The sequence below is a fragment of the Giraffa tippelskirchi genome, chromosome 10 (genome assembly GCF_054371585.1).
Source record: "Giraffa tippelskirchi isolate mGirTip1 chromosome 10, T2T-mGirTip1v1.2.pri, whole genome shotgun sequence".
NCBI classification, from domain to species: domain Eukaryota; kingdom Metazoa; phylum Chordata; class Mammalia; order Artiodactyla; family Giraffidae; genus Giraffa; species Giraffa tippelskirchi.
Window position 1 is genome coordinate 127625041 of NC_137284.1, and position 25710 is coordinate 127650750.

The following is a 25710-nucleotide window of genomic DNA, read 5'->3' on the forward strand; positions in this document are numbered from 1 at the left end:
CCAGGGGATATTCCCAGCCTAGGGATTAAACCCAGGTCTCCTGTACCGCAGGCAGATTCTTTACCACCTGAGCCACTAGGGAAGCACTTAAGATTATTTACAATTATTAATTCATATCCCAATTTTAAGAACAGAGCCTTGTGTATAGAAAGCAAGCAATATATGTGAATTCATGTTTTTATATTATTGGTATTTATAAGAGATATCATAATTAAGAAGCAGCATGCATTTGTTTACTTGATCCACAGGGAACAGAAAGCTGCAATGCATGATACAAAAGTCAGTATTCTTGTGTATATATTTGTCTCAATTCATTGTATATTAGGCCAATATAGCAATTTCAAAGTGTTGGGTTTTTTTCCTATCTTTTAACTTTAAGACTCTTTTATAAGTAAAATCACCAGCTGGACTCTGTGTTGATTATTAAAATCAAGAGTATGGTATTCAATCTAGGCAACTCTAAACTGATAAACTGCATCTCTAACACCCTAACAAGGCTTAATTCTTAACTAGATGTATTACACATGATGCTAGATGCTTAATTAAAGTAAGGCCAGCAGTAGATAGAATTTCAGAAAAGTGGCAGCCCAAAGAAACAAGGAAATGATTCTAAAAAAAAAAAAAAAAAGCAGCAGCTGATGAAAGAAGGTCTAAAATCAAAGGATTAAACATGAGACCCATTGTACATTCTCCTAATTTTTGTTTTGTGGTCAGGATTTTGAGAAATGAACTTTGTGTGTGTGTGTGTGTGTGTGTGTGTGTGTGCGTGTGTGTGTGTGTGTAGGATGGGGACATTCAATTTATCCCAGTTCTTGAGTTTTCAATTCTGCATGTATATTAGCATCAATTTAGGAGTTATTTTTAAAAATACCACACCTAGTTCATGCCCATATCAATTTAATCAGCATATTTGGAAAGCAGACATTGGTATACAAAAAATTCCCTAGGCAATCCAAAGGGGTAGTTAGGGAAAGAAACTACTGAAGTTTATCACCATGTAGACGTGGCAAGCTAGTGATCAAAAGGAAAAATGGTACAAAATAGAAAAACTTACCGGATGGTATATTAGCCTAGTCTTTGCAGTTCTCAAAATCTATATTAAAAATCAAGTTACAAATATAATTAAAATTGGTGAATGTATTGCATTGAATGACATCAAGAAAGATATTCAATGAAAGTATCAGTTCATCCTACATGCTATCAAGGCAAACTTATGATGTATAACTATGTGATATATATGTAACATATAATTAAGTTAAATTAAATTTTTAGGGTATATTTATTACCAAAAATTCCATTTTATTTTTGTGTTGTAAAAATTAAGTGACTCCTTTTTAATTTTTCCCATGATTTATATGGGAATATTATTTTCATATTTATATATATATTTTAGATATATGTATATATAGATGCTACATATTATAGAATCTGAATTTTATAAAACATAAATGTTGAGTCCAGTATATCAGATCTTCATATGTAATAAAATCTTACACCATGGACTATACAGTCCATGGAATTCTCCAGGCCAGAATATTGGAGTGGGTAGCCTTTCCCTTCTCCAGGGTATCTTCCCAACCCAAGGATTGAACCCAGGTCTCCCGTATTGCAGGTGGATTCTTTACCAGCTTAGCCACAAGGGAAGCCCCTATTAATTATAAAGATAGTTCCAATTAAAGATAGTCAGAAAGGTAAATTCATTTCTTTCAACAAAATGTAGCACTTGGAGGCAAAGTTGTAAATGCTAAATGTTAACATTTGAAATTCATTAGGTTCTCATGTAGAAAATAGAGAGTAATCACTTATAATGAACATAGATTATTTATAAAAAGGCTAAACTAACATCTCACAATAACACAGTTTCTCTCATGCACTAAAAAATTATGCTATTTTTCTGTGTGTTTTGCCTTCTTAATATCACTATATGAATGATTCAAAGGAATACTTTTGCAGTCTAGATTTAGTTATCATAAACTCTGAATAGCAAAATTTGAACATTATAGAGTGCTACATATCTTATTTTAAGATCTCATTAATATATTAGAAAATCAAAAAAGTAAAAGTATCATTTCATATGTAATAGATGTTAATTTCTTCATAAATGTACAGCATAATTAGCAATGTTAAGCATGTAACTATGATAGTCTCAGTTCAGTTCAGTCACTCAGTCTTGTCCGACTCTTTGTGACCCCATGGACTGCAGCATGTCAGGCTTCCCTGTCCATCACCAACTCCCTGAGTCCACCCAAACCCATGTCCATTGAGTTGGTGATGCCATCCAATCATCTCATTCTCTGTTGTCCCCTTCTCTTCCTGCCTTCAATCTTTCCCAGCATCAGGGTCTTTTCAAATAGGTCAGCTCTTTGCATCAGGTGGACTAAGTATTGGAGTTTCAGCTTCAACATCAGTCCTTCCAATGAACATCCAGGACTGATCTCCTTTAGGATGGACTGGTTGGATCTCCTTGCAGTCCAAGGGACTCTCAAGACTCTTCTCCAACACCACAGTTCAAAAGCATCAATTATTTGGCACTCAGCTTTCTTTATAGTCCAACTCTCACATCCATACATGACTACTGGGAAAACCATAGCTTTGACTAGATGGACTTTTGTTGGCAAAGCAATGTCTCTGCTTTTTAATATGCTGTCTAGGTTGGTCATAGCTTTTCTTCCAAAGAGCAAGCATCTTTTAATTTCATGGCTATTGTCTATCAATTTAACTTAAATTTTCAATGAAGTGATGTCGATACGTTTGACTAAAGATTTATAAATACTGATATTCACAGCAATGTTTTTAAAAACTTATGTATCATGTTAATTCAGGCTTATTGGACCTTACAAAGACTCTGTGGAAACTACAACTGTGAGTGGGAGATGAACCATAGAGCATAATGAAATTCAGCTATATACTGATACACAAATTTTCCAAATAGACTGTCATATTGTATTTTCAGAGAACCTAATATTTATTTTGTCAACAAAAAAGGTGACAGTTGGAGATAGGCTTGAGATTGGAGTTAAAACTTCAAAAACATTTGAAATAGTATACATACCATTTACACACAATTGATAAAATATCACTTCTCTTTAGACCCCCATGAGGATATTCTTTCCTATCAAAATAAACACATTGACTTCATAAATACAGTATGCCACAATGTTTTTAAAATGTATGGGTGACATAAATTGTTCTTGTATACTGTAGTAGAAGTAGTTTTATGTATACTAGTGACATCACAGATGTTTGTCATACTGAAGTGTACACTTATAATGGATTTGCAGAATCATCAAGGGATGGCATGAACTCAGATACTTTCAATCATGCATATCAGAAATCTATATACTCAGTGGTTGCTTTCACATTTTATTTTTGTTGCTATTCAGTAACTAAGTTGTGTCTGACTCTTTGCGACCCCATTGACTGTAGGCCACCAGGCTTCCCTGTTCTCCACTGTCTCCTGCAGTTTACTCAAATAAATGTTCATTGAGTTGGTGATGCTATCTAACCATCACATTTTATGTTACAATTGTATTAATTCACAGGCTATTTTAAAATCATAATGTCAGTTTGGAAGTTTGTCTTCAGAAAGATTTTGCCTATTTCCTCCAAAATACCGTTTTCTAAGCAGTCTCTTTCCTTATGTAATTTGGACCAAATAAGAAGGTCAGTTAGTGAGGAACTAATGCTACTTAAAAATTAAATCCCCTCAAACCCTAAAACTGGCCCTTGGGAAAACACTAGTAGGTAATGAATTAATGCTTTGCAGTTGTAATTTTAAACTCTCTTTTAATATTGCTCATATAGTACCGGATATCTATAGTGAAGTTAATATTCTGTAATACTATGTTTTATGGGCTCTCCTAGGGGTTTTTTGTCTTGCTTTTCATTTACTACACCAGTACATTATGTGGCTGCATGTAAGAACCTGGATATTATTCTATTGTTCAGTTTCGACTGCCAAAATACTTTTGATCAATATACCTCCCAGAAAAATTAGACCATAAAAAGAAGAGTGTTTAGTAGAACATTTTTGTCATAATCAAAAATTTCACTATAGGAACTGAAAACTAGAGTTCTCAGACTCCTCTCACCCTTTAAGTATCTTCAATGTGCTTCTGCATGACTATTAAATACAAACTGTATATGAACACTTAGTTCATCCTTGAAGAAATGCATTGAGTCTGACGTTATTTAATGCTACTATATAAATTTCTATATAGGTATTGCTAGTTGCAACTTGAAGTGCATAAAATAATGGGGCAGAACCAACAACATGATTTAGAGCCTCAGAAACATCTCTGCCTCTGGCAAGAAAACTAAGTTTAAAAATACAGAAAAAGAAAAGGAAATTCTACAAGACTGTGAACTTCTATGAGGAAAACGATTGGTTTACTTTACAAAACAAAGTTAAATTAAAATACTGAGATAATTACACAATAATACCTCATTAGATGATTTCTTAATGATGTTTCATGCAAAACATTGTTTGACAAGAAGACCTACATTTGCCCTTCAGAAGATTATACAGGCAAAGTGAACAAGAGTTACTGGTGTAGAACCAGCAGCTTAATCATTTCATTCTTAATTCATGAATTCATGGGGCAAATTCACAAGTAGTGACATGCTCATTTCTTAGAGTTTATGCTGTAGATTTCAATAATAAAATTCTGACTGAGCTGATCTTTTTGCCTTTAAGAGAGCTCACATAAGGAGTTGGTACTGGAGTTTCATAAGAATCTTATTAAAATAGGTACAACAAAGAATTGAGAAGAGTCATTCCATAAATGCAAGACAGAGTCTAAAGGGTTTCAGAAGACTAAGCATAGGAAGCCTGTTCCCATCACCCATAAGAAAACACTAAGTATCAAAATCTGTTACAATCCTGTCCATTAAAATGTCTAGAATAATTTGAGCACAAAAATTCTATTACTCTAGTGATTGGTTGAGCTGGAAGGACAGTACTTGGCCCTGGAAAGCTTAACCACAGAGAGCCATCTTTCTGGTAATGGTGGTTTTGTCTTTCCCTAGGCTTTCTAAAACAGAGCATATTCACTGGAACAATTTCAACTGGAACTAAGAACACCACTAAATTGAAGCAAGCATCACTCAATGAATTAATTATTGAAAAACCTTATCTATGCTTAAGATATTTATATATCAAACATATTTTTTGCTCATATCCTAATTGTCAAAATTATACAGTTTCAGAAGATAAAAGGTGGGATAATTTATTCAATGGGTAATCAGGATTTTTCCTTTTTTTTATATAGTCTGTTCTGGAATCACTGCTTTCTGTGTATTCTTTGAGCTAGTGGAACTCAGATTCATTTTTCACCACTTATTTTCTTAGATTTTTTCAAAAGATTAAAGTGAACTTCTGTAGATGTGTATACCTGTAAAAAAAAAATAACATACAGAATACTAAAATGTTTTTATGTGGGCTTTTCCTAAATATTTAAACAAAAATGTGCACACTGTCTCTTGATTTTTCTTTAATATGAACAGAGGCTTTCTCATGATGCTTGATTAACCAAGGATTTCCAGTTTCTCATGCTAGAACATTCTGTTCTATTTGAGTTATAAAAACTTGAAGGGAACAAAGTATAAAATCTCAATGTGTTGTATAATAACTTCCTAGATCATTTCTAACATACTTTAAGGATCCATGGTGCCCTTCCACTTTAAGTCATTGGTCCCAGAGAAAACCACTATTTCTGCATTATGTCACTACAGATTAGTCTTGTCTTTAATTTCTTATAAATGGAATCATACATATTCAATCTTTGTGTTGACTTATTTTATTCATCATAATGACTGTGAGATTCATTGAAGACTTCTATGTAGCAGCAACTGATCTTTTTTGTTGCTACATATTGTTCAATTGTATAAATGCACCACAATTTTTGTATCCATCCTACTGTAGATAGGCAAGGAGATAGTTTCAATTTGGACAATGAGGAATAAAACTGTTATAAACATTCTTATAATATCTTTTAGTAGACATATATGTATATATAGTCAATTCTCTTGAGTATATAACAAAGGGTGGAATTTCTGAGTCATAGGATAGGATCACACTTTTAGTTTCCATTGTCCTTAACTTATCCAAAGTGCTTGTAATTTTTTGCTATTTTTAAAATTAGCTTAGTATCATGATTTTCTCCCAGACAGAACAACATAGTTGTCCAAATTAAGGACAAAACCAAAGATGTGACTCAAAGTCAGGAGACAGCTAGCACTAATCCTTAGTAGAGGATTATATGGCTTCAAGTCACTCGAAATTCAAAGCCCTATGAGCTTACTGGGAGAAGGATACAATATAGACTTTGAAAAAGTGTCTCTGGTAGATGTCAAGGACTATTGACATCCTCTTACTGAAAGTGAGGAGTTAGCAAAATCTGTGGCGGCAATCAAATGCTAGTTTGGTAAACTAGCCACGAACAGAAAATCTGAGAAAGGGTAAAATAAAATTATTTTCCTTTGCGTTTCCTCTCTGGTATACTAATATTTGGCTTCCCTGGTGGCTCAGATGGTAAAGAATCTGCCTGCAATGTGGGAGACTTGGGTTCGATCCCTCAGTTGGGAAGATCCCCTGGAGGAGGGACTGGCAACCCACTCCAGTATTCTGGCCTGGAGAATCCCCATGGACAGAGGAGCATGGTGGGCTACAGTCCATGGGGTCTCAAAGACTCAGACATGACTGAGTCACTAAGTTCAAACTAATATAATAAATACACTTTTTGTTTTGTTAGTAAGTCGTGTCTGACTCTTTTGTGACCCCATGGACTATAGCCCACCAGGTCCTCTGTCGATGGGATTTCTCAGGCAATGATACTGGAGTGGGTTGCCATTTCCTTCTCCAGGGGATCTTACCAATGAGTACACTTAGTAAGAATTAATCAGACACATTCATAAGATATTTTACGTACTATGACAAAGGATCCCAAATTTGTTATAGATAAGCTTTAGTGATGTTCTACATCAGATTAGAGGTTATACACGATGCTCTGAATAGAGGGAAAAGGTTTAAAAAACTGGATCCAGTTATAAATTACATGAAAATGTTGATGTAAAGGACAGTGGAATCAATTCTGAACATGGCATTTGACTGTATCTTTGAAAATGTTCAGGTGGTTTTAAAAAAAAACTTATGGAAGCACATTAAAAGCTACATAAATATTATTAGTGAGGTTAGTACTCTCTGGCAACTGTGTCCTAAGTGCTTGTGAGGTATTTACAAAATGCATGATAGTAATGCTCTGAGTTTTCTGAATGAAAAACTTTTTAAAGCAGATGTTTTGTACACTTCTTTAAAATAAATGCAAAATTCATCACTACCGCATGTAAATGATTGTGTTTTACTGTAGTATAGGCTAGATGGACATTAGTTTGGGTAAACTCCGGGAGTTGGTGATGGACAGGGAGGCCTGGTGTGCTGTGATTCATGGGGTCGCAAAGAGTTGGACATGACTAAGTGACTGAACTGACTGACTGAGATTCTATTTACAAAATGTTTGGTTATGAAGTTTTATGATGTTTACAGTGAAGTGATTAATAAATAAAACAATATATAAAAAAGAAAGTCATTTTAGCAATGAAAAATATTAGTCTTGCCAATTTTGTTGTTATAGACCAATGTCTTTATTAGTTTCTAAAAAGTAGGTGTCATTAGCTAATTACAGTTGAGTTGTGTTTTGAAAATTTTTATTTCGATGTGATTTTAAGAGACAAGTCCAAATACTAGTCAACTATATCTTTCTCCTTGGCCTCAAACAGATTAAATGTTTCATAAGATACCCATTTTACTTATAGACAGATAAATTTAGCAAATATTTGTTGAATTCTTCACACATCCATGGGTAGTTTCTGAAGGAAATAACAGGAACAGGGTCTTCTACATGTACTCCTTATGTTTATAAATATTTTTTGTCATATATTTTATACACCCCCAGCATAGTTCTACTTATTCTTTAAATTGAGAAAACGTTGTTTATGATATTGACTATTAAAAAAAAATTAAGTCAGTCTTCTCATAGAATATCCCACATTTGGGATCCATCAGATTGTTTCTTCATAGTGTTCTTCGAGATGTTGATATATTCCTGGTAAACTTGAAGTTCTGTCTAGAAGTTTGACTAAATTCAATTTGAGCATCTTTACAAGCCTTCTTTCTTGCACAGGTGTGTGTGCTAAATTGCTTCAATGGTATCTGACTCTTTGAGACCCCATGGACTTTATGAGGGAAGCACATAATGATAGACTGTCTCACAGATTTCACAATTTTAAATGAATATTTTTCCTTTATAAGTAGTAAGAAATCTTTGAGTTCACTTTACTTTCCTATCCCCAATTAATTTTTTACCCAACAGTTTGGTTCCTATTTATAAACAAGGTCAGAATCACTATGAGCTAACAAAGTATCTTTTACCTACATAAAAGTGAGATATTAACCAGTTTCAAGCTTCACTAGTAATTTTCAGGACACAATCATGTAAGAGGTATAGATAAAGCAGGAAGAGGTTTAGCAATATCCCTAGATCATTTACTCTTATAGTGGGCATATGCTTCTGGTCTAGGATAAGAGATGAAGCCTCCAAGTAAAGTTTGTGGATGGCCTCACACTGTGAGACTGTTTACGTTTAAAAACATCATTTAATTTTTATGGTTACAGAGTTCACATGAAATTTTCCTGGAGACCCTCCTTCATGATTCAATCAGTTCAGTGCAGTCGCTCAGTCGTGTTGGACTCTTTGCGACCCCATGTATCGCAGCACGCCAGGCCTCCCTGTGCATCACCAACTCCCAAGGTTTACCCAATCCCATGTCCATCGAGTCGGTGATGCCATGCTGCCATCTCATCCTCTGTCGTCCCCTTCTCCTGCCCCCAATCCTTCAAAGCATCAGGGTCTTTTCGAATGAGTCAACTCTTCGCATGAGGTGGCCAAAGTATTGGAGTTTCAGCTTTAACATCAGTCCTTCCAATGAACACCCAGGATTGATCTCCTTTAGGATGGACTGGTTGGATCTTCTTGCAGTCCAAGGGACTCTCAAGTTCAAAAGCATCAATTCTTTGGTGCTCAGCTTTCTTCACATTTCAACTCTCACATCCATACATGACCACTGGAAAAACCATAGCCTTGACTAGATGGAGCTATGTTGGCAAAGTAACGTCTCTGCTTTTCAATATGCTATCTAGGTTGGTCATAACCTTCCTTTCAAGGAGTGAGCGTCTTTTAATTTCATGGCTGCAATCACCATCAGCAGTGATTTTGGAGCCCAAAAAAATAAAGTCAGCCACTGTTTCCATGTTTCCCCATCTATTTCACATGAAGTGATGGGACCAAATTCCATGATATTATTTTTCTGAATGTTGAGCTTTAGGCCAACTTTTTCCCTTTCCTCTTTCACTTTCATCAAGAGGCTTTTTAGTTCCTCTTAACTTTCTGCAATAAGGGTGGTGTCATCTGCATATCTGAGGTTATTGATATTTCTGCTGGCAATGTTGATTCCAGCTTGTGCTTCTTCCAGTCCAGCATTTCTCATGATGTACTCTGCATATAAGTTAAATAAGCAGGGTGACAATATACAGTCTTGACGTACTTCTTTTCCTATTTGGAACCAGTCTGTTGTTTCATGTCCAGTTCTAACTGTTGCTTCCTGACCTGCATACAGGTTTCTCAAGAGGCAGGTCAGGTGGGCTGGTATTCCCATCTCTTTCAGAATTTTCCACAGTTTATTGTGATCCACACAGTCAAAGGCTTTGGCATAGTCAATAAAGCAGAAATAGATGTTTTTCTGGAACTCCCTTGCTTTTTCGATGATCCAGTGGATATTGGCAATTTGATCTCTGGTTCCTCTGCCTTTTCAAAAACCAGCTTGAACATCTGGAAGTTCATGGTTCACGTATTGCTGAAGCTTGGCTTGGAGAATTGTGAGCATTACTCTACTAGCGTGTGAGATGAGTGCAATTGTGTGGTAGTTTGAGCATTCTTTAGCATTGCTTTTCTTTGGGATTGGAATGAAAACTGACCTTTTCCAGTCCTGTGGCCACTGCTGAGTGTTCCAAATTTGCTGGCATATTGAGTGCAACACTTTCACAGCATCATCTTTCAGGATTTGAAATAACTCAACTGGAATTCCATCAACTCCACTATCTTTGTTCGTAGTGATGCTTTCTAAAGCCCACTTGACTTCACATTCCAGGATGTCTGGCCTTAGGTGAGTGATTGCACCATCGTGATTATTTGGGTCGTGAAGATCTTTTTTGTACAGTTCTTCTGTGTATTCTTGCCACCTCTTCTTAATATCTTCTGCTTCCGTTAGGTCCGTACAATTTCTGCCCTTTATTGAGCCCATCTTTGCATGAAATGTTCCCTTGGTAGCTCTAATTTTCTTGAAGAGATCTCTATTCTTTCCCATTCTGTTGTTTTACTCTATTTGTTTGCATTGATTGTTGAGGAAGGCTTTCTTATCTCTCCTTGCTATTCTTTGGAACTCTGTATTCAAATGGGAATAACTTTCCTTTTCTCCTTTACTTTTCACTTGTCTTCTTTTCATAGGTACTTGTAAGGCCTCCTCAGACAGCCATTTTCCTTTTTTGCAGTTCTTTTCCATGGGGATGGTCTTGATCCCTGTCTCTTGTGCAATGTCACGAACCTCCATCCATAGTTCATCGGGCACTCTGTCTATCAGATCTAGTCCCTTAAATCTATTTGTCACTTCCACTGTATAATCATAAGGGATTTGATTAAGGTCATACCTGAATGGTCTAGTGGTTTTCCCTACTATCTTCAGTTTAAGTCTGAATTAGGCAATAAGGAGTTCATGATCTGAGCCTCAGTCAGCTCCCGGTCTTGTTTTTGCTGACTGTATAGAGCTTCTTCATCTTTGCTGCAAGAATTAATCAATCTGATTTCAGTGTTGACCATCTGGTGATGTCCATGTGTAGAGTCTTCTCTTGTGTTGTTGGAAGAGGGTGTTTGCTATGACCAGTGAGTTCTCTTGGCAAAACTCTTATTAGCCTATGCCCTGCTTCATTCTGTACTCCTAGGCCAAATTTGCCTGTTACTCCAGGTGTTTTTTGACTTCCTACTTTTGCATTCCAGTCCCATATAACGAAAAGGACATCTTTTTTGGGTGTTAGTTCTAAAAGGTCTGGTAGGTCTTCATAGAACCATTCGACTTCAGCTTCTTCAGCGTTATTGGATTCTAGTTTTGTTTACCATCAGCAATTCTTCTGGGATTATCAGAATTGATAAGAGAATTCCATAGAAAAGAACAGACCTCCTAGCAAACAGCATTAATTCCTTTTTTCAGAAATTCCAGTTATTGGCATGTTTGTCAGAAGATTAGACCAAATTACCTGCCCTCTCCTCTAAGGAGTACCACTCCCTACTCCACTGCCTGCTTTCCCAGCAGTCAGATATTCCGGAGAGAGCTGGACCACTAAGTAGCAGCTTTAATATCTCCCTCCCCAAAATATAGCGCTAATGTTCGTAAAATAGTGATGTTCTGATTCTTTCATTTCTGACTCGCTTTCTTTTTGAAAGTCTGTATAGATACATAGGCTTTTTTTGAGGCATGGTAGGTTTACAATATTATCTCAATTTCAGTTATACAATGTAGTGATTCAATATTTTACAGGTTATAAAGTTATTATAAAATATTTGTTATATTCCTTGCTGTACAATATATCCTTGTGATATATTTATTTTATACATAGTAGTTTGTACTTTTGGAGAAGGCAATGACACCCCACTCCAGTACTCTTGCCTGGAAAATCCCATGGACGCAGGAGCCTGCTAGGCTACAGTCCATGGGGTCGCTAAGAGTCGGACATGACTGAGCGACTTCACTTTCACTTTTCCGTTTCATGCACTGGAGAAAGAAATGGCAACCCACTCCAGTATTCTTGCCTGGAGAATCCTAGGGACGGCGGAGCCTGGTGAGCTGCTGTCTATGGGGTCGCACAGAGTCGGACACGACTGAAGCGACTTAGCAGAGCATAGCATAGTTTGTACTTTTTAATCCCTTATTCCTATTTTGCCCCTCCCCCAAATCCTCTTCCCACTGGTAACCATTAATTTATTCTCTACATCTGTGAGTCTGCTTCTGTTTTGTTACATTCACTTGTCTTATTTTTTTGATTCCACATTCAGAATACAACATGCAGTATTTATCTGCCTCATTTCACTATATATAATACACTCTAGGTCCATATATTTTATTGCAAATGGCAAAATTTCAATGTTTTTTAATTAGTAATATTGAATTTTATATCTTTATATATGTGTGTAGTACATCCTCTTTATCCATTCATCTGTTGATAAACATTTATATTGCTTCCATGTCTTGGCTATTGTTTCTAGATCAATTGATAGCCTTATAGAGGATCCCTTGTGACATTTTTTTCTCTCTTGCTGCCTTTAAAATTCTTTAAAAAATTTTTGCCATTTAAATTATGACATTTGTGTGAGTCTCTTTGGATACATATTGTTTGGGACTCTCTGTGCCTTCTTTACTTGGAAACCTGTTTCCTTTCTCAGGTTCAGGAAGTTTTCAGTCCTAATCATTTTCGATCTTTCTCTCTCTCTCTTTTCCTTCTGGGACCCCGAAAACACAAACACTGGTGTACTTGAGATTGTCTCAGAGGTTCCTTGCACTATTCAATTTTTTTTAATGTGTTTCTTTTTACTGTTCTAATCGGTTGATTGCCATTATTCTATCTTCCAGATTGCTCATGTTCTTCTGTATGACCTAGTGTGCTGTTAATTCATTCTGGTGTATTTCTCATTTCAACTATAAATTTTCAGCTCTTTTTAATATTTTCTAGTTCTTTGTTAAAATTCTGTGTTCATCTGTTCTTCTCCCAAGTTCAGTTAGCATTCTTATTACTATTGTTTTGAACTCTTTAGCTCGTATATTATTTATATATGTTTCATTCCCTTGTCTTCTCATTTTGTTTAACTTTCTCTATCTCTATGAAATTAGGTGAAATAGCTAATGCTTTGAGGGACTTTTCTTATATGAGCGTGTCCCTATGCAATCTGCGTGTGCCTGGTGGTTTTGGTGGAGGAGCTGGATCTGAAGTGAGCATGAGACATGCCTTCTCCTGGGGTACCATCTGGCAGCTGGTACCAACTGGCAACTACCATGTTGGTGGGAAGTAGGACTGAAGGGGTTAGAGTCAGAGCCAGGTGTGAGCTGGAGCTTTTTTCTGTGTTCACTGGTAGTCACCACCCTGTTGGTGGGTAGTTGGGGCCCAAGGTGCTGGTGCAGAAGCCCTGAGGTCAGATCCAAGCTGGTTCTGTCCCTGCTGAGTGAGCATACTTTCCTTGGCAATAGCAGTCTTTGCCCTAGTGGAGAGCAGTGCCAGAGCAAGAGGGGATGAAGCAGGCATCCAGTACAATCTGAGTGCATGCTAGGGTGGTACTGGGAAGCTGCTTAGAGTCTCAGGCAGTTTTCAACCTGTAGATTCTGCATGCAAGCATGCTGAAGTGGTTGTCTTAACCCTGTTCACAGGCAGAGTTGGGTCCCAGCTGACTTTGTTCTATATGAGTGCTCTCTTCTTGGCAAAGGCAGCCTTCACCCCAAGGAAGAGCAGCACCAGAACAAGAGGGCTGGGTGGATGACTGGTGTGGGCTAGGATGCACACTGGGGCTGTAGTGGGTCACTGGCTAAAGCTCCATGCAGTTTTCAACCTGCTTTCTCTGCCTTAGTCCCCGAGATAAGCAAGTGTGTGTGTATCCTCTTAGCAAGTAGGGTCTCACCATCTTGGAGTCCTCGGTTAAATCCCACTGGTTTTCAAATCAGCTAAGGAATACTCATTTTCCTGGTGTCAAACCCCAGGGCTGTAGTGCCTAATATGTGGCTTGAACCCTTCACTCCTCAAGGAGGATCCCTGAGTCAGTGATATCCCCCTCCTCTTCTGTGTCCTCTGCTTGCGTTGTAAGTTCTGACTCAATTGCTTCTGTTCTCTTCCTACTCAGTTCTGTGAGTATCTTTCTTTATAGTTTTGGTAGTAGAAGAGACTTTCTGCCAATTTCTAGGTTATTTTCAGTGAAAGCTGTTTCACATGAGGATGTATTTTGCTATGTCTGTGGGGGGAGGTGAGTTTAGCATCCTCCCACTCCAACATCCTGATCTCTTTCTCTAGTTAACAATTCTTCATATGAAATTTTCTGTGTTCAATTTACTGATACAGTTTCTGTCTCCTAACTGTACAGATACAGACTAACTGTGTAGCCCTGTGTGTAGTGTGTTCAGTCATAGCCTACTCTTTGCAACCCCATGGACTGCAGACCACCAGGCTCCTCTGTCCATGGAATTTTCCAGGCATGAATACTCAAGTGGGTTGCCATTTCCTTTTCCAGAAGATCATCCTGAATCTGCGTCTCTTGTGTATCCTGCATTGGCAGGTGGATTCTTTGCCACTGTGTCATCTGTGAAGCTATAGGTAACTAGGTAACACTAATTTCTTAGAGTACCCATTAGTGTCATTTAGCAGTATTGCTAGTTTTCATTATTCTAAGCACATATAATATTGCAGATAAGTAGTAAGATAGGAAAAACAAGTTATAAAAATATATTTACTACAGCCATACAAACACACAGAAGAGACCTCCAACAACTAGACTATAAAAACAAAGAATGTAGATTTTCAAGGGAATGAGAAAGAAAAATAAGTGAATTCACATCTAATGGATGATGACTGAATCCAACTAACTGAACATAAATTTATAAAAGCAAAAATGGTTTTTACATAGATGCCTCTCTATATGGTTATAAATACTTGTGGCTATACTTTTAAAAGTGTTTATTTCAGAGGTTTCAAATATGTAGAATTAAGTTATGCAAATTTGCACACTTCCTATCTAAACTACACATACTAGTAGATAATACTTTTTATTGGACACTATTGGAGTATGTGTGGAGAAGGCAATGGTAACACACTCCAGTACTCTTGCCTGGAAAATCCCATGGATGGAGGACCCTGGTAGGCTGCAGTCCATGGGGTCACTAAGAGTGGGACATGACTGAGCGACTTCACTTTTACTTTTAACTTTCATGCATTGGAGAAGGAAATGGCAACCCATTACAGCACTCTTGCCTGGAGAATTCCAGGGAACACAGGGGAGCCTGGTGGGCTGCCTTCTATGGGGTCACAGAGTCGGACACGACTGAAGTGACTTAGCAGCAGCAGCAGCAGTGGAGTATGTGGAAAATGAAGAACACTTGTTATGTGACAAGTAAGAATGTATAGAAACTAGTGCCCTTGGAATTTAAGAGATAATCAATATCTGTTCTTTCATATATCACATTGCCTTCCCATCATCTTTATAACATTAAAAATTAAAGGCTTAAGAAAAAATAAGCAATATAGGTATATCCACAAAATATATTCACTTGCATTTTGAGTCTTCAGCATTTGCAATGCTATGTTAATGGAAAGTGAGAAACAGTTGACAGCAATAATACTACTGAGTATTTCATGAACACGTTCAATTTCTCAACAATAAGGCATAAAGTAATCTTGATCATTATGGTAAAGCTAATCATGTGCAAAGTGATAAAAATCAAAACATAATAGTTCTCAAATAATACCAATAATGTGAAACAGTTCTAGTCCACTGAACATGGAATTAAGAAAAAAAAATCTAAAAATCTGGAAAAAATGTAAGAAATACATATTAGAAATGCCAAACATGACCCAAAAGTTCACTAAATTACAGATATTAGTTTTAGCATTTAAACTTATAAAGAAACCTATTGTTGAGTACAAAATTGCACCCATATGAGCATTTTAATCTTCAATTTTTACCTGTATAATTTAATGAAATGGGTCAGTAATACCATTACTCCACACTAATTTATATACTCTATAGTTACTTATTTAACTTGATGGTGTACTCAATAACTCCCTTGCGAGCTTGGCATTTTGCCTACTCCCTCTGCACTGAGCTGGGAAAACTGCTGGGTAAAACTGCCTGTTTTATGTGGTCCCAGGAGACTTGTGAACGTACAGCCCCATGGGCTCTCAGAGTTAAGTGATTTGTAAGCTAGTCCCTTGCATGGCAGCCATAAAAGTTGGGATGCTAGATCTGTGGTCCAAGCCCTTTTCTCCTCGGGGAGAGCTTGGTGTTGGGGATTTCCTCCCAATTGTAAAGTACTATGCTGGGGGGTGATTGCAGCCATGAAATTAAAAGACGCTTACTCCTTGGAAGGAAAGTTATGGCCAACCTAGATAGTATATTTAAAAGCAGAGACATTACTTTGCCAACAAAAGTCCATCTAGTCAAGGCTATGGTTTTTCCAGTGGTCATGTATGGATGTGAGAGTTGGACGGTGAAGAAAGATGAGTGCCGAAGAATTGATGCTCTTGAACTGTGGTGTTGGACAAGATTCTTGAGAGTCCCTTGGACTGCAAGGAGATCCAATCAGTCCATCCTAAAGAAGATCAATCCTGGGTGTTCATTGGAAGGACTGATGTTGAAGCTGAAACTCCAATACTTTGGCCACCTCATGCGAAGAGTTGACTCATTGGAAAAGATCCTAATGCTGGGTAGGTTTGGTGGCAGGAGGAGAAGGGGACGACAGAGGATGAGATAGTTGGATGGCATCACCGACTCGATGGACATGGGTTTGGGTAGACTCCAGGAGTTGGTGATGGACAGAGAGGCCTGGCGTGCTGCGATTCATGGGGTTGCAAAGAGTCGGACATGACTGAGTGACTGAACTGATGCTGGGGGTTAATGGCATGAATGTGTCTCAGCTTTTCCTACATGTTTCAATATAGGTATTTTCTCAGTCACCTGTTACGTAGGAGGCTCTTAATTATTTTATAAATTTTTCTTGGAGGAAATAATCCATATGCAACTGTTTATTCGGAACTTCCCTCGCAGGAGGAAAAGTCAGGTACCTTTTCTTTGCCACTTGGCTAATGTAACTCTCAAATCATTCTTTTAAAAGAGTTTGGAGAATGAAAAAAAAAATCAAGAGATAAAGAGCATTGATGAAAGTTCTGTTACATAAAAGAGATCAATATTTCCTGGGCAAGATGATAAGAATTAATTTAATCAATTTCATTTGTGTAGAATCCATGTGCAGATGAGATTCATTAAATTTCATAGTGTGGGTATACTTTATGATAATATTAAGCTATTTGTTTACAGACTATTACTGCTTAAATTCAGTATACTATCTGAGTGGGCTAATTAAAAAATAATTTCTAATTTTTATCTGCTTAAAATGTGTTATTTATGGTGTGAAGTTCTGAAACAAAAAAAGCTCAAAGTGTATGAATTTGGGTTATGTATATCATGTGTGTATGTATATGGAACATTTTCCATTTCTTTAAAAAGTGCAATTGCTTTTGTTGTTTCCAGATTTACTGTGCTGTTGCTATTTCCTTTTTCTGAGGAAAAATGTTCTACTGATATACAGGACAGAACCTGCAAATAAACTGAATGGATGGTAATCCCCTACAGTATTTCAATAGTAAATTTTAACAGTGTAATTGACACACAGTGAACTGGCCCATTAAGTTTGTTTTACTACGGTAAAATCTTTCATTCCAAACTGATGTGGTTGCCACTATTAACCTACACAGTGATATAGTCTTTCTTATCTAAGTAATTTCCTTTTCCTCACTGTGCAGAATCATGAACTTCATTTTGACTACATGGTTTATGTTTTAGGAAAAATTAGCTGGCTCACTGACATTTTTAAAATAATGCATTGCGCAATGCTTTACCTGCTGGGAGACCTATGATCCTTTTCTGTGAACTGAATAAAATGAAGGATGATTTAATGAATGTATTTTAAAATTTTTCTTCAATTAATCAGCTTATTTCCAAAATGATATCAAGAAAGTCATATGATTGCTATGCTTTTCAAAAGCAGCAATTTTATTACAGATACTCCATATTTTGATGGTCAAATTTTATACCTTTAAAGTTCAAAATAAATTTTAAACTAGTACAGAAAATTTTTTTCTTTTTTTAAAACATTGAAACTAAATTTATGGTCTACTTGCAAAACACTGTATTTTTCACTAAAGAAAATGCCCATTAAAGCACATTTGAAAGTACACATATTTTGTTTCCACATTAAACAGATAATACAGTCTGCAACTCTATTTGGCAAATATCAGTAATAACTGAGTTAGTAATGAAATGAAATTATTTTTCAATATGAAGTGTGCTCTTAATCAATATTTAAACTTAATTGATTCAAAGAAACCTCATACAAAAAATAAATGCTATAAATAGTCTTTGTTATATTAAAACATGTGATAAGGCAGCATGGGTATGCTTTAATCAATAATCATCCTTGATGGATCCTATAATTAATAAAGGGGAGATTAAATAATGTTTAAAATCTCATTGGAGTGAGCAAGACTGACTCAGTGACTTGAGGCTAACTAGGCGTGTATGTTTTTGTTCCCTCATCTATAAAAAAAGTATAATTATGGAATTTAAAGCTTTGGTTTGTGTGAAAATTAACTATGGTTACATATGTAAATTGCTTGGCACAGTGACTGGCACATTGCAATTAGGCAATAAATGTTTGCTATGATTATAAATGGTTGCCATTATTTTAAGAAAATCAAAGTATTTGAATCTCACAGATTTTGCTTAAAAGCACAGTATATAAACTTGTTAGATGTGAATGTATTAATTCAGAATTATAGAAAATTCAGAGATAGGAGCTAACTTGTATTATTACCTTGGCTTCAAATGATATAAACTTAAAAACTTTATCAGCTATCAAAAACTAAAAAAGGTTCAGTGAATTATAAGAGAAAAGAGAAAAAGTCTTCAGTGGCAAACAGAAAAAAAAAGAATTGCAATAGCATCAGAAAGAAAAATCATGACACATAAATCTAAAACAGTATTTAAAACTCCATGTCTATAAGAAATCTTTGAGAAAAAGAAAAACACTATAATAAAAGGAAAGATACAACTTATTTTGGAAGTAGAAGACTAAACATTGAACAGATGTCAATTCTAAATTGATCTCTAAAGTACTGATAACTGAACTCACAACAACTTTTTGTAATGAATATTACTGAAGTTTCAATTCTATGTCTGTTAGTCACTCAGTCATGTCTAACTCTTTGAGACCCCATGGACTGTAGCCCGCCAGGCTCCTCTGTCCATGCAAATCTCCAGGCAAGAATATAAGAATGGGTAGCCATGCCCTGCTCCAGGGAAGCTGTAATTCTAAAATGCATGTAATAATGCAAAAAGTGAATTATAGCCAAAGGAATATTTTTCTCATTTTACAATATAAATTACATATTCTAACGTGTACAAATTTTAGGGGCCAGACTGGGAAAAGCCTTATATATATCTATCAGTACAGTTCAGTCACTCAGTCGTGTCTGCTCTGTGACTCCATGGACTGCAGCATGATCGGCTTCCCTGTCAATCAAAAACTCCCAGAGCTTGCTCAAACTCATGTCCAGCAGTCGGTGATGCCATCCAAACATCTCATCCTCTGTTGTCCCCTTTTCTTCCTGCCTTCAATCTTTCCCAGCATTAGGGTCCTTTCTAGTGAGTCACTTTGCATCAGGTGGCCAAGCTACTGGAGCTTCAGCATCATTCCTTCCAGTGAACATTCAGGATTAATATCCTTTAGAATTGACTGGCTTGACTCCTTGCAGTCTAAGGGACTCTCAAAAGGCTTCCTCAACACCACAGTTCCAAAGCATCAATTCTTCAGCACTCATCTTTCTTTATGGTCCAAATATCACATCCGTACATGACCACTGAAAAAATTGCTTTGACTAGACAGATCTTTGTCGGCAAAGTGATATCTCTGCTTTTTAATATGCTGTCTAGGTTGGTCAAATCTTTTCTTCCAAGGAGCAAGTATCTTTTAATTTCATGACTGTAGTCACCATCTGCAGTGATTTTGGAGCCCAAGAAAATAAAGTCTCTCACTGTTTCCATTTTCTCCCATCTATTTGCCATGAAGTGAAGGGACCGGATGCCATGATCTTCGTTTTCTGAATGTTGAGTTTTAAGCCAGCTTTTTCACTCTCCTCTTTCACTTTCATCAAGAGGCTCTTTAGCTCCTCTTCACTTTGTGCTATAAGGGTGGTATCGTCTGCATGTCTGAGGTTATTGATATTTCTCCCAGCAATCTTGATTCCTGCTTGAGCTTCATCCAGCCTGGCATTTTGCATCATGTATTTTGCATGTAAGTTAAATAAGCACAGTGACAATATACAACCTTGACGTACTCCTTTCCCAAATTTGAACCAGTCCGTTGTTCCAGGTCCGGTTCTAACTGTTGCTTCTTCACATGTATACAGATTTCTCAAGAGGCAGGTCAGGTCAGGTGGTCTGGTATTCCCATCTCTTGAAGAATTTTCCAGTTTGTTGTGATCCACACAGTCAAAGGCTTTGGCATAGTCAATAAAGCAGAAGTAGATTTGTTTCTGGAACTCTCTTGCTTCTCCTGTGATCTAATGGATGTTGGCAATTTGATCTCTTGTTCCTCTGCCCTTTTTATATCCAGCTTGAATATCTGGAAGTTCTCGGTTCACATACTCGTGAAGTCTAGATTTGAGAATATTGAGCATTACCTTGCTAGTGTGTGAGATGAGTGCAACTGTGCGGTAGTTTGAGCATTCTTTGGCATTGCCTTTCTTTGGGATTGGAATGAAAACTGACCTTTTCCAGTCCTGTGGCCACCGTTGAGTTTTCCAAATTTGCTGGCATATTGAGTGTAGCAGTTTCTCACCATCATCTTTTAGAGCTTGAAATAGCTCAGCTGGAATTCCATCACCTCCACTAGGTTTGTTCATAGTAATGTTTCCTAAGGCCCAGTTGACTTCACATTCCAGGATGTCTGGCTTTAGGTGAGTGATCACATCATCTTGGTTATCTGGGTCATCAAGATCTTTTTTGTATAGTTCTTCTGTGTATTCTTGACACCTCTTCTTAGACTCTTCTGTTTCTATTTCTATACCTATATCTATATTTATATCTACAGCACATGTCATTTTCTTCTTTTATTATGCAATGTTAGGAGTGTCTATCCCAGTCTTAGATTTTCCAGTGAATCAGTCATTACTGAACTGATGTGGATATTTTCATGTTACTGTGTAGTCTTTTCATGTTACTGTGTAGTTTTGCGCTTTTTGTGTAAAAACTTCTGGCAACCTTGGCTAAAGGATGAAAAATAGTGAAAGTTTTAGTTACTCCCTCCAGGCTTCTCTGTCCATGAAATTCTCCAGGCAAGAATACTGGAGTGTGTAGCCATTCCCTTCTCCAGGGAATCTTCCAGAACCAGGGATCAATCTGAGTTTTTCTGAATTTCCCTTGCATTCTCTATGATCCAACCGATGTTGGCAATTTGATCTCTGGCCTGTCTGCCTTTTCTGCTTAGTCACTCAATTGTGTCCAACACTTTGGGACTCCTTGGACTATAGCCTGCCAGGATCGTCTGTCCATGGAACTTCTGAGACAAGAATAGAAGAATGGGTGCCATTTTGTCCTTCAGTGGATCTTCCCGATGCAGGGATCAGGCTCAAGTCTCCTGCACTGCAGGCAGATTCTTTACCCACTGAGCCATTGGGGAAGCTCAATCAAGTTTTACTTTATTTGTAAAGAGATAGTTGTGTCTCAGAGCAACAGGCCCATATATAACTTTGATGAATAAAGTGCCTTATACATCATTGAACTGACCTAAGTAACAACCATCATCATCATTATCATGATAGCTTACTATATACCATACAGGTATCAGCCGATTTAATCCCCATCTCATGCGTGCTTGCTCAATTGTGGCTGAGTCTTTGGACCCCATGGTCTGTAGCCTGCCAGGCTCCTCTGTCCATGGGATTTTCCAGGCAAGAATACTGGACTGGACTGCCATTTCCTCCTCTAAGGGATCTTCCTGACCCAGCAATGGCAACTGTGTCTTCTGCAACCCCTGCATTGGCAGGCAGATTCTTTACCATTGAACCACCTGGGAAGCCCCATTTAATCCCCATAATTAACCTTACTATTATTATTACTTTGGCTGCTGCACAGCGTTCAGCATCCCAGTTTCCCAACCAGGGAATGAATCCATGCCCCCTACATTGGAAGCAAGGATTTTTAACTACTGGATCACCTAGGAATTCCTCACAATTAACTTCTAAAAGTAGGTGAAAGACATCATTTTCTTTGCTTCACAAATGATGAAACTGAGGCACAGAGAAGTTAAATGACTTCCCATAGTCACGGAGCTAGTAAATGACAGAAATATGCTTCCAGCTCAAGTAGTTTGGCTCTGAAGTCCATGCTCATAGCTTTTACAGGTTAGTCTCTCCATAAGGAATAATTCTTTCAAATGCCCTCATTTTCTGTGAACTGTGTTTACACTTTTGGGAGCTATAACTTATTCATGATATATCTTATTACATATGTATTATCTACTAAATCATTAATAATCCCTAGATTGCATGTTTTACTTTAGATGGCCAATGAGAGCTAAAGTCAAACTGGTTATTGCACCAAAATATTGGTACAAAAATGTCTTGCATAATTTATATTAGAGGTGGAAACAAGCAAGTTTCCTTAAAAAGTCATGCTTGTAGCAAAGCAGGTGCATCTTCTCTAATCATCTCACGAAATAAACATCTGACTGACTCATATTTGTTCTTCAGTCTCAGCTATTATAAAGAAGTGACAACTTACACCAACATTTGAATGAAAAGGTTATCCTTGTCAATAGGTCTTACTTCATAATTCCCAACTCTATAAAGATAGTATTTTAGATATATTCATCTGTGCAGATGTTTAAAATGAAGACCATAAACTCTAAAATCACTGCCATTCAATTCATAAAGCAAAGGTCTCAAAATATGATCAAGAAGGAAATAATTCCAAACAAACATTTTGGTCAAAATGTAGGCTAACAAACTAGGCATTTATCCAATTGTCCACTTTCAGAAATCGAAAGAAAAGCTGAATATCATCAGTCATGAAAAGGAGAAATGTCATGGTTTTCTCAAAAATTTCTAAAGTTTTTAGACACTGGAGTAGGCTTAACAAAAACTAGCCCAGGAACAGAAAAGACACACCATACTCACAATAATTATATACACTGCTATCTCATTATTCTATAATGGATATTCTCCTTATTCATTATTTTAGGTTCCAAATAAATATTATTTTCACAGAGACATTGTATATAGTTTAAGAGTCAAAATGAGTATTAGCAAATGAAGTTTCATGAACAAAGATCAACATGGCAGAATCAATTCATATGAAGAGAAACACCAATGAGCTGTGACTAGGATGCTTCATGTTACTGAGCTAACATGAACTCCACCTTCTCATCTCAGAGCAGGCAGGAGCTCATCTATTCTGCCCTCCTAAATAACTTTCAAGGAAGGGGCCAGAACAAAACACTTTCAGAGAAAACTAAAAGTGCCCTAAAGGCCCTGCACATCCATTATTTTCCCACCTAAAGCAGACTCTTCAGCCAGGTGGGTGGTCAAACACTGGTCTTCAAACAAAACTCTGGGTCTTATTTGGGTCTGGTTCTCAAACCAGGGCACAGAAATACAGCTTAAAATTTGGGGAGGATAACATGCGCTACCTGCAGCACTTCTGTTTCTCTGTCTCCCTTCCCCAATCCCATAACGCACTGTTCAGGCCTCCACATCACAGGAACCCCTCCTCCAGAGAGCATAAGGATGGAGCAGTACAGTACACATCCATCACAGAGACATGAACCCACACAAACACAAGCCACACACTGAATAAAGAGTATGGAGATTAGGTGCAGCCCAACTGAGCCAACTTTACAAGTGACCCTCATTCATTCATGGTTAAGGCTTAGGGTGAACAAATGGAAACAGGTAAGAGGAAAATATTTTAACTCTAGAGCAGTGGCTCTCAGCTGGGGGTGACTTTGCCCCTTAGGAGACATTTGCCCCATCTGGGGACATTTTTGGTTGTCACAACCAGGGTGGGCCAGGGATGCTTGCTAAATGTCCTATAGAGCACAAGACAGTCCCTCACTGCCAAGAAATATCCAGCCCAAAATGTCAAAATTGCTCAGTTTGAGAAAACTTGCTCTTGAGGTCTTCCAGCTCCCATTTTGTCAGGACCTTGAGCTCACTCAAGGATGACTGTTTTCAGCTTAATTATCTCACCACTCCTCCCATCCTCAGTGATCAGTAGGTTTTGTGACATAACTCCTAGTTTCTTGGGTTCCTCTCCAAGATCCTTCTTCCTGCTCTCACCTAGGCCAGCAGGAAGGTTGGCAGAGGGCAGATCCCCTAGACTTAAAAGGAATGTCTTCAGGTTAAGACTCTCCTCTTAACTCTTATCCAATAGGAAGCAATAAGGCTTCTGACAGGGATGGGATTAAGGACAAAGGTAGTAGCAAGATGGGGTAAGTAAGAGAAGTCATCTTAAATTAAAATTGAAATTAAAAAGGAAAGATCTTAGGGAACCAGCAATGGTATAGAAACATAGGGTTAAAGGCCTAGTTAGAGAAAGAACCTGGCATTAACAGACATACTGAGGGACTAGGGGCTTAAAGTCTGAGATCTGAAGAGAAAGAGCAGACTAGTCAGTGGTTATCCTCCTGGCCCCGACTGTCATCTGCTTCAGTTCATTCCAGGAGGAAAGAGAAGGCAGGGAGAAAGGAAGCTTCTCAGCAAAGGTGACTTCAGCTTTCTTCATCTCACCTACCCACCACATGTAAGGAGTTCCAGGTTGAGAGTTTAAAAATGCTGCACCTAGACCATCATTTAGGAGAAGGGAACTCATTCCAAGTTCCCAGAAAACCCCTATCTCAGATCTGGGAGTGTCAAGGAAAAGAGGGATCCTGGGTTCACTGATTCTAAGAGGAATACTGATGGGGGCAGCATCTCTTCTGGGCTGGACAGAGGGAAGCCTGGACACAGAAGATCCATTCCTATTGGAGCTAAAAGCCCCTAGAATTGCTCTACGGCCTTTTAGTTTCTCTTGGATCTAATCTGCTCCTGAACTGCACCTGTCATGGCAAGTCCATCGCCCTCCCCAGAGCCAATGTGAGTCAGGTGGACAAAATTCATTGGTTCTCCAGTCATGGTCCAGCCAATCCATCTCCTCTTCTTCTGGCTGGGTCTCTTTACCATGCAGCAGCCTAGTTTGTGTCAAAATTCACTCATGTTCCCTGATGGTTCCAGTTTCACTCCTCTGCCTGAGGCCCCCAAGGAATCTTTTTCTGGAGCCTTGACTGCCCTCTCTTCACTCCTCTCAGGTGTAACAACACCCTGGGTTTACTCAGCTGGACAGAACTAGAGGAATTGGAGTCCTTGGAGCCCTTACCAGAGTAGCGAAGGTCATCATCTCGGACGCTGAGACACTGACCTGAGGTCAGAGAGTGGGATGGGCAGGCAGGAACAAGGTTATGTCTTCCACAGACTTGGAACCCTGCTCTTGTCCTGTACCTAGGCATTCAGTGGCAGCTGGTGGGGGGTTCCTGCTCTGGGACACACCAGTGTGGGTTCTTGGGCTGGCTCCTCTGCGTGGTGGGGGAGCCAAGGGTGGACCTGCAGAGGTAGGGCTGGCCAAGGGTGGAAACAGCCATGACACGATAACGAAATCATTGGGAGGAGGTGCTGTGCAGTTGGTATTGTGTTTTTTATTTAAAATTCCAATTGTTTTTGTTGATATATAGGAAAACAACTGACTTTGTATCTTGCAACTTTGC

General features: G+C 37.9%; 1 pseudogene; it reads right to left on the reverse strand.

Annotated features, from left to right (window-relative positions):
- Window positions 1-24970: 24970 nt before the first annotated feature.
- Window positions 24971-25132, reverse strand: LOC145524700 (CDC42 small effector protein 1 pseudogene; annotated as a pseudogene).
- Between the last annotated feature and the right edge of the window lie 578 nt (window positions 25133-25710).